The sequence below is a fragment of the Pristiophorus japonicus genome, chromosome 2 (genome assembly GCF_044704955.1).
Source record: "Pristiophorus japonicus isolate sPriJap1 chromosome 2, sPriJap1.hap1, whole genome shotgun sequence".
Taxonomy (NCBI): domain Eukaryota; kingdom Metazoa; phylum Chordata; class Chondrichthyes; family Pristiophoridae; genus Pristiophorus; species Pristiophorus japonicus.
In genome coordinates this window covers 194443919-194459478 of record NC_091978.1, presented here as the reverse complement: position 1 = coordinate 194459478, position 15560 = coordinate 194443919, and positions in this window count along the sequence as shown.

The following is a 15560-nucleotide window of genomic DNA, read 5'->3' as shown; positions in this document are numbered from 1 at the left end:
GAGGAAGGAGGGAAAGTTTAGAGCTTTAGAGCAAATAGGGAAGCAAAAATTAGCTGTTACCAGCCCGATATTTGTCCGAATTTTGCCTATAATGGAGGGAGAGGAGGAGGCATCACAGCACACTGTGAAGACTGATGCTAGCGAGAGCAGTGAGGTGGGAGAGGAGCACATTGGAGGGTGAAAAAGAGCGAGGAGGTTCTTGGATGAGGCAAATGCCTCCCTCCTGCAGGAGGACGAGTCACGCTGGGGTGACTTGATCTAGGGAGGGCATGGGAAGCCCAACCCAAAGGCCTACCAGAAGATATGGGCCGAGATAGCAGAGGTGGTCTCATCTGCAACCAAAAAGGTGCGTGAGGGCAACCAATGCCGCAAACGATGGAACGACTTTGTGGGATCTGCAAGAGTAAGTATTACATTTATTTACATGTACACATGTATTTATATAATTTGATTTGTAACAGTCATGAGTGACTATCAGCAGATGTGAGGTCTTTTACTTTTACCGGGAAAGTTTTACTCAAAGCCTGCGGTCACTGTGCACGTCTTTAGGTAAAGAATGCTAATTATCATAATAATCTTGATTACATCTGTCGGTTATGTGTTGTATCAGTGTCTGTGACAGTACCTAGCAATGATATTATGCAATGATCGCATGCCATGTCGTCCTGTCACCTTTTACAGAAGAAGCTATTGACAATGAAGTCTGTGCAGAGGCGAACGGGTGGAGGGCCACTAGTTCCCAGCGACATCACTGAGATGGAGGAGCGGGTGCTCGCACTCGTGGGGAAGCACCCCTGGAGCAGAAACGTGAGCAAAAAAAACACTTCTTAAAACTAGCACAATTTTGAGTGCAATTTGCACCTGGATTGCCGATCAAAGTGAAAACTCTTGGCCAAACTGTTTAAAATTACTTAAATGTGATTGTAAACCATTTTTAACAATTTCTGAACAAGGACTTGGATGGCCACCCATTAATGGACTTAGATGGCTATGCCATAATCAGCTGAAAAAATGTTGGCGGCGGGTCCCATGGTGACCGTCATTTTATGCAGCAGATTTAGACGTCAGTGAGTGTGCAATGCTCATTTGATGCTCGATCTGCGAGTTTGGACTTCGCTGCTCCACTTACCGGCATACCTTACGTACGACGAGCTGAGCAAGCATTGACAAGCAGGAAGGCGTCTCATGCAGCGGTATTTAAAGGGATTTACCTCGCCGTGTTTGGTGCGGCCTGCGTTGGTGGCAGGTCACTGCCCCGCTGCTGGCTCCATCCCACTCTGGAAAATTATTTTCTGTTGATAGGGCTTAAGCCCGCCCAATGCATTTTCCGGTCCAATTAGAGGAAGGGGGTCCGGTGACATCATTCATGAAGCGTCATCAGCTGTTTTCCTTAAAGGGACCATGGCTAACTTTATTTTCATCTTTGTGTTGTCAGTGTTCTACAGCATTGAAGTGCTTCAAACACAGACAGTGACTGCATAGAGGTGCAGGGCTACACCCAGGTTCTTATGGAAGGAGTCATAGCATGCAAGGGGATCCTCTTCCCTTCCAATGGATGGATGAAACCTTCCCAGGAGACCAAGACAGCCTGGTTACACATTCTAGAGGAGGTCACAAGCAGGGATGTCATCAGGGGGACCTGGGTGCGGTGGCATAGATCATGAAACGTTAATATAAAGCCACACTCATCTTCATCCTGCTGTGCCTCTCATCACATCCCATCAATCTTTATTTTCAACACTTGCCATTCTTGGACAGATCTGTGTGCAACTTTGGAAGTGGCTTCGTGAGTTGCAGCGAATGGTGAGTCATAACGGTACCCCCACAATGGTGGGGAGTGTGAAAGGAATGGCGGACATTGTAGGGATGCTTTCTGGTGTTGGTGTGGGATGGTGTCAACCTAATGCGTCAAGTCATATAAATCTGGCTATGGTGAGACCATTGCTGGCCTCCCGGGCAGCAATGTGGTCAGGTGCTGATGCCCTGTGTTCTGTGCAGCATCAGGTGATTGCGGAGAAGGTAAGTGGTGTAGTGTAGTTTTTGGTGCTGTTGGTGTGTCTGGTGCTGCTGGTGTTGGGGCTGATCATATTCTGATGATGAAGGTGAGACAGTTGAAAGGGTACCCATGTTGATGGAATAGATGGCATGTGAAGTAGAGATAACAGAAGCATTCTATCAATGGTGAGAGAGTTCTTCCAATGAGGTAAGAATGGATGCAGAGTGGAAAGTGGAAAGCCTACAGTATCTGTGCTAGAAATGGACAAAGTAACAGCTTGTGTCTGAGGAAAGTGATGATCTGTCAGGTGGGAGCATTTAATATACATTTGAAGTTGTCAAGTAATCAGCTGGAGCAATGGCCACTGAACTCTTGCCTCAGGTTGACAACTGTGGTCCCTGAACAGCGTGGCTCTCATGGCCATGAAATTAAAGTATAAAGATATGTTAAAAAAGCCTGTTAATCATCTGTCCACTCGATGCTAAGGAGTTTAATTGGGTTGCCCACCACTGCCTGTCGAGTCTGCTCAGCGCTGACAGACCCGACATTGGGAAAGGCGCATTGCAGCAGGTTGTCAGTGGGGTCCCAATCCGTTGTCGAAAAAATTCTAATTTTCCACCTAACCCGCCACTGGTCCTGCCCGCTGACCCTCCCGGAACATTCCGGCCGACGTGTTTGTTTAGTTTGACTGGCTCCATAATGCAGTCGACACCCATGACATTGAATGCTCCTACGGCCATTCCCTCCTCCACCTTGGAGGTACTGGGCCCAAGCACCTTGCCGCAGGGCACCCGAGGTGTCTCCAGAATGGCACCGACCACGTGGAGGTTGGTTCGATGCAGCAGGTCTGCTCCACGAGCGGCAGATCTGAGCAGGGACATGGTACACTTGTCCAGGAGGAGTGTTGACATAGGTCAACAGATCCTACAGACAATATGGGGCATATCCCAACAGATGTCCGCCAGCATGTCCGCCACCATTAGTGAGTACGTGCTGCGGATGGCAGAGGCCCTGGAGGTGATAGCCATGAACACTGGTGGCAGAGGTCTCCCAGTGGTCCCAGAGCGTGGCACTGGACCCCAAGGTGCCACACCCCCATTGCCAACGACACATGAGAGCGAGGAGGAAGATCTTGCTTCTGGCTCGGAGCACGTTCCCACCTTGGGACCATCCTCTCCTGTATCCGTCCAACCAGCGGTTCTGTTGTCATCCCCTCAATGAAGCAGCGCCTGAGGAGCTCCTCGGCCAGGCAGCTTGGAGTCAGGAGCAGAAGGGGTAGAGGTGGGGAGGAGATGCCGGGGGGGGAAGGAAAGTGAGGTGCATGGCCGCAGGTGTTGTCTTGGTCACAGTATTTTTATGTTGTTGCTGCTATTTTGTTGGGAGGTTTGGGGGAAGGGGCGAGGGGGCTACCTTGTCTTTTTGTATTTGTGTTCGATGTTTATGAAGTGTTGTTGGAAATGTTGAACATTTAATGAATGATATAAATGTTATAAATTTGTTGTGGGATGGGATGGGGATGGGATACGGTGTTTTTTACAGTTATAATTATGATTTTATACAAAATGTTCTCATTAAATGTTTTTTTATTTAACATAACCTTGTTGCGCATTGGTTTTAGATAGCTGCACAATTACACACTGGTGATTCTTTAACATGAAAAGAGATAATTCAATGTCACTTGAATCAACTTAAACTGTCACCAAGGTAATGCACACCATTCATGTATGAGCTGCAGACACAGCTGTGTTGCTGCTTTGTAAATACGACCAATGTTATTTCAAGCAAAGCGCTCATTTATGAGCTGCTGACGTAAGAGTCTTGCAGCTATGTAGCCACCACGGGCCCTTTCCTGCGGTCTAGAGGGGGGTGGGGGCATGGTTCCATCGTCAGCCTGATTGTCTGGCCAGAGGTCAGCATCCACCTCCTCGTCCTCCTCTTCCTCTCTCTCCTGAGGTGGACCGGCTGTCCCTTCTGGCAATTCTTGTCCCTTCCTGATAGCCAAGTTGTGCAGCATAGAGCACACCACCACGAATTGAGCTACCAGCTCAGGGTGGTATTGTAACTCACCTCCTCAGTGGTCCAGGCATCTAAAGCACTCCAATGGTATTCTCGACGATATTGCATGTAGCTCTGTGGCTCTCGTTGTATCGCTTCTGGACTTTGGTGTGGGTGTTACACGGGGGGGGGGGGGGGGGGGGGGGCGGCGGTCATCAGCCAGGTGGCGAGGCCATGTCCTTTGTCACCAAGCATTTAGCATTGACCTTGTAGCTGACTAGTAAACATATCAGATACAGCGCTCTTACACAGGTTGTGAGCATCATGGATGCTGCCCGTAAATTTTGCATTTTCTGGCATTATAATTTGCTGGTGGTTGACAATGAGTTGCACATTCATGGAGTGGAATCCCTTTCGGTTCCGAAAAACCTCTGCATTCTGAAAAGGTGCTCTCATGCAGATGTGCGTACAGTCTATTGTTCCCTGCACCTTGGGGTAGTTTGCAATTCTTGAGAATCCTAGAGTCCTCTCAGTCTGAGCCTCCATGGTCATAGTGAAGCTGATATAGTCCATCCTGCGTGTGTAAAGGGCTTCAGTGACCTGTCGACTGCAGCAATGTGTGGCATGCTGAGATATAGTGCAAATGTCGCCAGCTGAGGCCTGAAAGGAACCCGACGCATAGAACGCAGTGACCTTGACCTCAATGGACAGTGTGGTCCTGATGGTGCTAGCAGGCTGCACATCTCCCCTGATGAGCTGGCATATCTCACTAATAACCTCTTTCCAGAAGCGCAGTCACCTAAGGCACGTGTTATCGGACAAGTTCAGATAAGACCTCTTCTCACTGTAAGTGCATGGGGTGAAAGGTCTTGTCCTCCTCAACAGTGTGCGACCTCTTTGATTGGGCACATAATGCTGTTGAATATACCTCTGCCATCTCTAGTCTGCAGCATGTGCGTAATCATCAAGACAGGCTGAGAAATTACAGGCCCCATTGTAATCATAATAAGTATTATACCTATTGTTCACAAACAATAAATTTACCTACTAAAACACCTAAAATAACACCTCAAAACACCTCAAATCATCCACAGTATCATAAGATATTCAAATCACCTTAAAAGGCCTGCAGAGTACATCAAAATTCCCCAGAAGTAGAAGCAGCCTTTTATATGAACCACCCTTCAATTTACAAAATGGCGCCCATACCGCTGGGTTTAGTTCAGATGAGAGCAACTTTTTCTCAGCGGGTTTTTTGCGAGTGATGTTTTCGATGATATGTGGCCGAGGTGCCGAAAGTAACGCTCGGTGATATTATGGGCGCTAGTTTCACCCATTCTGATCTTTACGCCAAAAAAAAGTGGCCGGGCGGTATTATTTTTTCGTGGTGCTAAGTACATACCGAAAGTAACGCTGGGTGATAAGTGAGCGATACATGGGCGTTAGTTTCCATTTTGTTGCTAAATAGGCGATATGAGCGTTAGACCTCATCTCAGCATTAAAATGGACGTTAAGTGGGAGGTATCGATGCAAAAAAAGTGGAAAGTCTAGCCCATGGTCTTTCGAGAGCAATTCTCATATCCATTTAAGTGAGGAGCAGTGTATTAGGAGACTTCGCTTCACCAAGAGGTGCTCACAGAACTTTGCCATCTCCTGCACCCAGACTGGCAGCCTGAGAGCAGGGTGAACATAGCTCTGTGGGTCTCCATTTCTTTGCCAGCAGATCCATCCAGTCTGCAACAGGACACTTAGTTAATAGCTCACAATTTGCCATCCCTCGCTGCATTCAGGATGTAACTGAGGCTTGCTACACCAGGAGAAGGGACGGCATTGTCTTCTCTTGGAGCAGAGAGAAACAGGATGAACGCACCTGTGGCATTGCCAGAATTGCAGGCTTCCCCATGGTGCAAGACGCAGGCTACCATTTACTTAATGTGCAGTTGGTGTGTGACCCCGCCCACTGATTCCTGATGGCCAATCTTGGCAGCAGTCATGATGCCTTCATCCTGCATCAGTCCGGTGTGCCTGCAATCTTCCACCCACCACATCAAACTCAAGGGTAGCTGCTCAATGACAAGGGCTATCCGCTCTCCACCTGATTCATGACTCCCCTCTGCAACCCCACTACTTGTAGCCAGAACTCACATAATGAGAGCCTTGCTTCCACCAGGAACATCATCAAGCAGACATTGGGCTACTGAAGCAATAGTTGACTGCTCGGGAGGAGCCCTCTAGTACTTGGCTGAGTAGGTATCCCATTTCATAGTGGTCAGCTGCATGCTTCTCAACATGGCCACCATGAGGGTGCTGCCTTTGCCACCAGAGTGTTTGCCGGACCATCTCAGGAGGAGGAGCAGGGAGAGGAAGAGGAAGAGGAAATGCAGCAAGAGGAAGAGGGAGAGATAAAGCAGGCAGCCAATTCCCCTTTCAGAGAGGCTGTCCATGAATGTTTCATCAGACTCCTATTCCAATGTTTGAAATCCCAGATCCCCGTTGCTCCACATCCCCATCATACATCCCAGGACCCAGGATTGAGATGCAGATGGTGGAATATGGCATTTGCTAAAGTCTTCACTCACCTTGACCACTCGTCTGAGGTCATTAAACTTCTTTCTGCACTGGATGATCAACTTTGGGACCACAGTGCTGGTGATCACATGGGCAGTGTGTGCCAAGGGCCCCCTTCTGTGGGAAGAGGACAGCCCACCTCCTCTCCATGGCTACATTTGTGCCTCCAGATCTGCGTTAGAAAATCTCTAAGCTCTCTCCGTTTGAGGATACTCTGCTATGACTTTGCAGTTCCTTATTCTTTCTTCATCTTCATCTTCATCTTCATCTTCATCTTCATCTTCATCTTCATCTTCATCTTCATCTTCATCTTCATCTTCATCTTCATCTTCATCTTCATCTTCATCTTCATCTTCAGGCAGCTGCAGTTGGAACTGGCTTGACAATGAGATGCTGCAGCATCAGTGCACCTCCCCTTTAAGTACTGAATAAAGCCTGTGCCACACATGACTGATAATTAGACTGGCCGCGATATTGGTCCACCCGTTGAGTGTTAATCCAATGAGTTTTAGCGCTGAAATCAAGACTATAATCATGTTAATAAAGAGTGAGCAGGAATTTTGCATGTTACCTCGCCCATTTTGAGGTGGCGCAGCTTAACATCATTGGGGTAAAAAATTGGGCGCGCCAACAGCAACTCGGGTTAATGGCCACTGAAAATGGATGCAAACATAACGAGACAGCGGAGGGGCTTGAAATTAGTGGTGCAGTACATACCTCTGTCCTGGTGGCGCTAGTGGAGACCTCCGAGGCGAAGTTCCCATCCTGACATTGCGTTCAAGCATCAGTAGGATAGGCAAAGGCACACACAAGACAGTCACTAACAGAATGCATAAGGGTGATGAGTTGATTTCTTGATCCATCATTGGATGGATAGATGTATAAAGTTGGATTGGAAAGTTTGCTTTATGGTGGTGGCTTAAACCTGGAGTATTGCATGCAGTTTTGGTCTCCGTATTTAAGGAAGGATATACTTGCATTGGAGGCTATTCAGAGAAGGTTCACTAGGTTGATTCCGGAAATGAGGGGGTTGACTTATGAAGATAGGTTGAGTAGGTTGGGACTATACTCATTGGAGTTCAGAAGAATGAAAGGTGATCTTATCGAAACATATAAGATAATGAGAGGGCTCGACAAGATGGATGCAGAGAGGATATTTCCACTTATTGGGGAAACTAAAACTAGAGGACATAGTCTCAGAATAAGGGGCCGCCAATTTAACACTGAGATGAGATGGAATTTCTTCTCTCAGAGGGTTGTATATCTATGGAATTCTCTGCCCCAGAGAGCTGTGGATGCTGGGTCATTGAGTATATTTAAGGCGAAGATAGACAGATTTTTGAACGATAATGGAATAAAGGATTATGCGATGTGGGCAAGGAACTGAGTCCATGATCATATCAGCGATGATCTTATTAAATGGCGGAGCAGGCTCGAGGGGTCAAATGGCCTACTCCTGTTCCTATTTCTTGTGTTCTTGTTCATCTCAGCATCATGGCCAAGAGGATGTTGTGATGGTCAGTAACAGAGGGAATGTAAGGTGTGAGACAAATGTTGAAAGGGGAATTGGGGTTGTGGTCACTGGTGCCGCAGATGGATGATTCCACCAGAAAAACTGTCACAAAGGAGCTGTCTTGGATGCATCATTCCTCTGCTTCCTCCTTTTCTGTGTCTTCTTCTTCCCTCTGCGTGCGGAGACTCTAAGTCTGAAATGTCAACATAAAATGCTGGAAATACTCAGCTGGTCAGGCAGCATCTTGACCTGAGACGTCAACTCTGTTTTTCTCTCGATGGATGCTGCCTGACCTGCTGAGTATTTGCAATATAGTTTGTCTTCTCAGAGGCCTTCATTTACTAACCAAGCCCTTTTAAGTGTCCAGCAGCACTCCCTGAACACTTAAAAAAATTTTAACATCTATTGCAGCAAGCCACTACTTCAATACAATGTTTTAAAAAGTCCAAAAGTTTAAATGCAGACTTAGCTGAAAGATGTGTGTGTCCTTTTAAGAGGTGATGATATCGCCACTGACAGCCTATTTGTACACCAGGTTTACCCGGCATGCTTAGGACCCAGTGCTGAATTCAATGCTGGGGGAAAAGCTCACATTGGTGACATTAAGTTGGCATTGCATGCCGATTGACGTTACCACGCCGCCAATACTTTCTGCATGGCACTGCCAGTTACTAGCAGTGCAAAGGTAATAATAAAAACGATGGCCGTCGCAGGACCTACCATCAGCTGGTAAAAGAGCAGCGACCAGCGTTTTAGCTGAGCGGATGAATTTCTAGACTGTTAGGCCTGAACACTGTCTGATCAGCCATGATCTTATTGAATGGCGGAGCAGGCTCGAGGGGCTAGATGGCCTACTCCTGTTCCTAATTCTTATGTTTCGTGGCTCTATCCAATTTCTGGGCCTAAGTTTCCTCTTGTTTTTTTTCTTACTTTTTTAATATGACACTATAAACATGACAAATAATTTAACTGCCTACAAGATAGAGATTTTCCTCATATGAAATTCAGCAATGAAGATTCCCAGGTGTAAAATAGCACTCAACAGTCAGCTGCATGCACTGTTAGAGCATTCATTTAAAGATGCATTTAATATTCTGCCAGTAACTATACACCCTTAGAATAAACAGAATGATTTTGAAGCATTCATTCACCAATGGGGAAAAATAAATTAGACCCATAACTCATGGATGCAATATAAGAAATAGAAATGTTCTTCCATATTTATAAAAGGATCACGTAATTCATTGTCACTGGTGGGCCTATCTCTGTGTAATCAATATGAAACATTTTCCAACATAAAGCTTCTGCAGAAACTTTTCGGTGATTTTCACTTTGTGCATGTGTGTTCTACCTTCAAAAAGATAAGTGTTATTACCCCGAAGCTCAAGCTGCAATCTCGCACAGCTTTTCTGTGCTAAAAATTTACCCAATACCATTTGTGTTGGGCCATTTTTTATGACACCTATTTAAGCATGCAAATATAGGTTCTACATTTGTTGAAAGATCTAAATGTCATTTTAAACAGCACTAGCATACTAATTGTTAATTCTACAATCGGCACAGAAATCATGGGTGTGAACAGGAGTAGACCATCTGGTAGATAGAGAGAAAATATTTCCTCTGGTGGTAGATTCCAAACTAAGGGTTAAAATTAAAGCTAGTTCATTCAGGGTGATGTCAGAAAGAATTTTAGAAAGGAGGGAGCAAGAAAACTGAGAACAGTTAGCCTGACATCAGTAGTAGGGAAAATGCTAGAATCTATTATTAAGGATGTGGTAACAGGGCATTTAGAAAATAATAATAGGATTGGGTGGAGCAAACACGGATTTCTGAAAAGGAAATCAAGTTTGACAAATCTGTTAGAGTTGGTTGAGGTTGTAACTCGCAGAATAGTTAAGGGGGGACCAGTTGATGTGGTTTATTTGTATTTTCAGAAGGCAATCGATAAGGTGCCACACAAGAGGCTATTGAACAAAATTAGGGCTCATGGGATGGGGGTAATACATCCAAGTTTGCTGATGATACAAAGCCAGGTGGGAATGTAAGTTGTGAGGAAGATGCAAAGAGGCTTCAAGGGGATATAGACAGACTAAGTGAGTGGGCAAGAACATGGCAAGTGGAATATAATGTGGAGAAATGTGAGGTTATCCACTCTGGTAGGAAAAATAGAAAAGCAGAGTATTTTTTAAATGGTGAGAGATTGGGAAATGTTAGTGTTCAAAGGGAGCTGGGTGTCCTTGTGCACGAATCACTGAAAGTTAACATGCAGGTACAGCAAGCAATTAAGAAAGCAAATGTATGTTGGCCTTTATTACAAGAGGATTTGAGTATAAGAGTAAAGATGTCTTATTGCCAGGGGGTGCCAGGCTGCCTGTTGGTGGCCCAGCCGAACCCGGGAGCATAATTGTCGGGCCGACATAGCCGTCGGCTGACAAAAAATAACATGGCCTTTAAGGGAAGTAGCACCACTGCTGCAGAAGGCCACAGCCTCACTGGGCCACCGGGAAACCACCAGACAGACCGTAGATTTTCCGAGGAGAATGTCGCCGTCGGGGGGTTAGATTGGCGGTGCGCACAGTGAGGACGTGCTTAAGCTGGATTGGCAGCAGCGGAGCAGTAGGGGGGGGGATTGGGGCACCGCCGGGAAAACACAGGAGGGCAAGTGGGCTATCAGCGGCCATTCCATGGAAAGACAGTGGCCACTACACTCCACACCGATTTACAGTGATAACAGGCCTTAAGGAAAGGGGCAATTATCGGCCCGCTGGAGTATTGTGTACAATTTTGGTTTCCTTTCCGAAGAAAGGATATACATGCCATAGAGGGAGTGCAATGAAGGTTCACCCAACTGATTCCTGGGATGGGGGGATTGTCATTTGAGGAGAGATTGAGTAGACTAGGTCTTTTTTTTTGGAGTTTAGAAGAATGAGAGGTGATCTCATTGACACTTACAAAATGATTACAGAGCTTGACAGGGTAGATGCAGGGAGGATGTTTACTCTGCCTGGGGTCAGTTTTAGAATAAGGGGTCGGCCATTTGGGACTGAGATGAGGAGAAATGTCTTCACTCAGAAGGTTGTGAATCTTTGGAATTCTCTACCCCAGAGGGCTGTGGGTGCTCAGTTGTTGAGTATATTCAATCAGAGATTGATAGATTTTTGGATATTAAAGGAATCAAGGGATATGGGGATAGTACAGGGAAGTGGAGTTGAGGTAAAAGATCAACTATAATCTCATTGAATGGCGGAAAAGGCTCGAGGGGCCAAATGACCTACTCCTGCTCCTATTTCTTATGTTTTTATGTTTTCATGAACCACTTCATCACACATAGGGAAGTGGAAATCTGTCTTTCTCTCCCCAAGCAGCTAGGTTAATTGAAAATAACAAAATTGAGATTGATAGATTTTTGTTAGGCAAGGGTATTAAAGGTTATGGAACCAAGGCAGGTAACTGAAATTAAGATACAGATCAGCCATGGTCTAATTGAATGGCAGAACAGGCTCGAGGGGATGAATGATCTACTCCTGTTCCTCTGTTCTAAATAGCTGGGAAGATGCTATTTCTCACAATAATTAAATGAATCGCTGTTCGCAGGTAAATGGCTGGTTAGTTTATTGGGACTGCTAATGCTGATTTTGCTTTGCAGGTTGGGGATTTTGGCTGCTAGAACTGCAATTAATAGTTTAAAAAATGTTTTTATTGAGTCTACAGTTCAATTTTGACCAGAGGCTTCTGGCATACTTCAAGTTGGCATTATGGGTTTGGAGCTTGGAAACCATTGTGACTGGAAAAGGACCCACAGAGAGTAGTGGACTAGAGTCCAGGGACCTGCAGGTTCAGAGAGAAGAAGCAAAAGGAGGGAAGCTTTCAGAAGTCCTTAACCCCCTTGAGAATACAGAACTTTATGCCGGTAGTTTATTGAGGAGCAGCGTGTGAAGATGCTTTGGTTTACCAGGGAGGCTGTCACAAAGCTATGTTAACTTTTGCAACCCCAACTGCAGCACAGCACAAAGTCATATACATCATTGCCTGTAGCTGTGGAAGTCAATGTGGCCCTGAATTTTCACGCCTCTGGGTTATTTCAGGCTGCAGTAGGTGACATTAGCAACATCAGCCAATCGGTGGTGCATGTCTGCATTAGGCAGGTGAGGGATGCACAATTTACCAACGCCAATGATTTTATCTCTCTCCCCAAGGGAGGCCACAAAGCAGGAAGGCAGGGTTGTGGGGCTAGACTTTGCACTTTTGCGCAGATCACCCAAAAATGGGCATTATTTCCAGCGTCGGTGGTAAATATGGGTTTTGAGATCGCCGGATTATCGCTCATTTTCAAAACCCTAATTTTCCATTTTTTAAAATGGGTGTTACTGCGAGCGATCTGAAATGGGCGTTAGCGTTAATTTTTTTTGACCTTCTGCTGTAAAGTGTCAGCATCCATAGCAACGGCATTGCAACGGTCGCTTCCCGCATTTCCAGAGGTCAGGGGCCATCATTACATGCGCAGAAGAGGAGACAGAGAGAGAGGGAGCAGAGAGGAACTGAAAGCGTGTGTGGCTGTGATGTGTGCTTGTTTGGCTGTTCTGGGAGGGAGGAGGGAGATTTTCGACCAGCAGAAAGAATTCTGAGCAAAAATTAAGTTGTTCCCGCCGATATATTTGTGGAAATTTGGTTGTTACAATGGAAGGGCTGGAGGAGGCGACACAGCACGCTGTGGAGACTGACACTGGTGAAAATAATGAGCTGGGAGAGGAACAATTGGGAGGATGAAAATGAGCTCGGAGATTCTACGACGAGGCAAATGCCTCCCTCGTGCAGGAGGTTGAGTCATGCTGGGGTCAATTGACCCAGGGTGGGTATGGGAAGCCCACCCCAAAGGCCTACCAGAAGATATGGGCTGAGATAGCCAAGGAGGTCTCATCGGTGACCAACGAGGTGCGTGAGGGCAACCAATGCCGCAAGCGCTGAAACAACCTTGTCGGATCCGCCAGAGTAAGTATTTCATTTATTTACATGTACTTATGCATTTATATAATTTGATTTCTAAGTGGAATGAGTGACTATCAGCAGATGTGATGTCTTGCACTTATACTGGGAATATTGCACTCAAAGCCAGTGTTCACAATGTACGTCTTTAGGTAAAGAATGATAAGTTTCATAATAATCATAATTACAGCTGTCGGTTATGTGTTGTATCAGTCTCTGTGACAGTACCTAGCAATGATATGCAATGATCTCATGCCATGTCGTGCTGTTCTTACCTTTTACAGAAGAAGCTTTCTAAGAATAGGGCCGAGCAGAGGCGAATGGTTGGCGGTCCACCAGTCATCAGTGAGCTGACAGATATTAAGGAGCGGGTGCAGGCATTAGTGGGGAGCCACCCCAGTCGGGCACCCATGCAGCTGCAGAACCTGATGTGATGCCATGTGAGTAAAGTATATACCATTGCGTGATGAAAAGTTAATAGATGCCACACCCACTCATATCCGATCAATAATACATGATGATTGATAAAAGTTTTCTCTAAATAATGATGGCATCATGAGAATCATTGCAATGCAGAATTTGGTGATGGTCATGAAATGTGATGTCTGTGAAGATTTTGATAGCAGTGGTGCATTTGTCGTGCATATGCCGTGTGTAGCACTGGAATCACCTTATGACCCTAGCACCCCCTTCTCCTCTAATAACCTCATTTGTGGTTTGCAGCTCAGCCAGCAGCGTGGCCTCAGGCAACACCACCGAGGCCAGAAGCTTGGTGTGCGGGGCCGGACTCGCCGGACGATCAGACATCTGGTGCTGAGGAGCACCGATTCTCGCCTGTGCATCTGCTGGTTCTGTTCTCCACAGAAGACAGCGCGAACTTTGAGGAGCCTGCATCGCCAGGCTCTAATACGCCTTCCATCCCAGGGCCATCTAGTGCCCCTGTGGCCATTCCCACCTCTACCGTGGAGGTACCAGGCCCAAGCGCCTTGCCGCAGGGCACCCGAGGTGTCTCCAGGACGCCGACGACCAAGCGCAGTTGGTTAGGCATAGCAGATCTGCTCCACGAGTGGCAGATCTGAGTGGGGACATGGTAGACTTATCCAGGAGGAGTGTTGACATAGGTCAGCAGATCCTACAGACAATGAGGGGCATATCCCAACAGCTGGCCAGCATGTCTGCCACCATGACAGAGTACGTGCCGCGGATGGCGGAGGCCCTGGAGGTGATAGCCAGGAACACTGGTGACAGAGGCCTCCCAGTGGTCCCGGAGCACGGCACTGCACTCCAAGGTGCTGCACCCCCATTGCCAACAACACATGAGAGCCAGGAAGAAGATCTTGCTTCTGGCTCGGAGCACATTCCCACCTCGGGACCGTCCTCTCCTGTATCCGTCCAATCATCGGTTCTGCCATCATCCCCCCCAATGAAGCAGTGCCTGAGGAGCTCCTCGGCCAGGCGGCTTGGAGTCAGGAGGGGAAGGGGAAGGGGTAGAGGTGGGGAGGAGAAGCGAAGGGTGGGGGGGAAGGAAAGTGAGGTGCATGGCTGCAGGTGTTGTCTTGGTCATATTTTTATGTTGTTGGTGCTAATTTATTAGGAGGTTTGGGGAAAGGGGGGAGGGGGCTACATTATTTTGCAGTTGTGTTCTGTGTTGTTAGAAATGTTGACCATTTGATTGATCTAAATGTTATAAATTTGTTGTGGGTGGAGTGGGGGTGGGATGGGGTGTTTTTTAGTTATAATTATGATTTCAAACAAATGTTCTCATTAAATGTTTTTTATTTAACATATCCTTGTTGCGAATTGTCTCAGATAGCTGCAGTGTTACAAACTGGTGATTCCTTAACATGAAAGGAGATAATTAAACTTAACATGAATCAACTTACACTTTAACTGTCACCAAGGTGATGCACACCATTGATGTATGTGCAGACACAGCAGTGTTGCAGCTTTGTAAATACTAACAATGTTCTTTCCAGTAAAGCGCTCATTTATGAGCTGCTGACATAAGAGTCTTGCAGCAATGTAGCCACCACGGGCCCTTTCCTGCGGTCTAGAAGGGGGCGCGGGCATTGTTTCAGCATTAGCCTGATTGTCTGGCCCGAGATCAGCATCCACCTCCTCGTCCTCCTCTTCCTCTCTCTCCTGAGGTGGACCGTCAGTCCCTTCTGGCAATTCTTGTCCCCTCCTGATAGCCAAGTTGTGCAGCATGGAGCACACTACCACGAATTGAGCTACCTGCTCAGGGTGGTATTGTAGCTCAACTCCTGAGTGATCCAGGCATCTAAAGCACTGTTTTCTCAACAATATTGCATGTGGCTCTGTGACTCTCGTATCACTTCTCAGCTTCTGTGTGTTACGTAGGGGGGGTCATCAGCCATGTGGTGAGGTCATATCCTTTGTCACCAAGCATCCAGCATTGGCCTTGTGGCTGACTGTTAAACATGCCAGATAAAGCACTGTCATGGAGAATGTGAGCATCATGGATGCCGCCCGGAAATTTGGTAT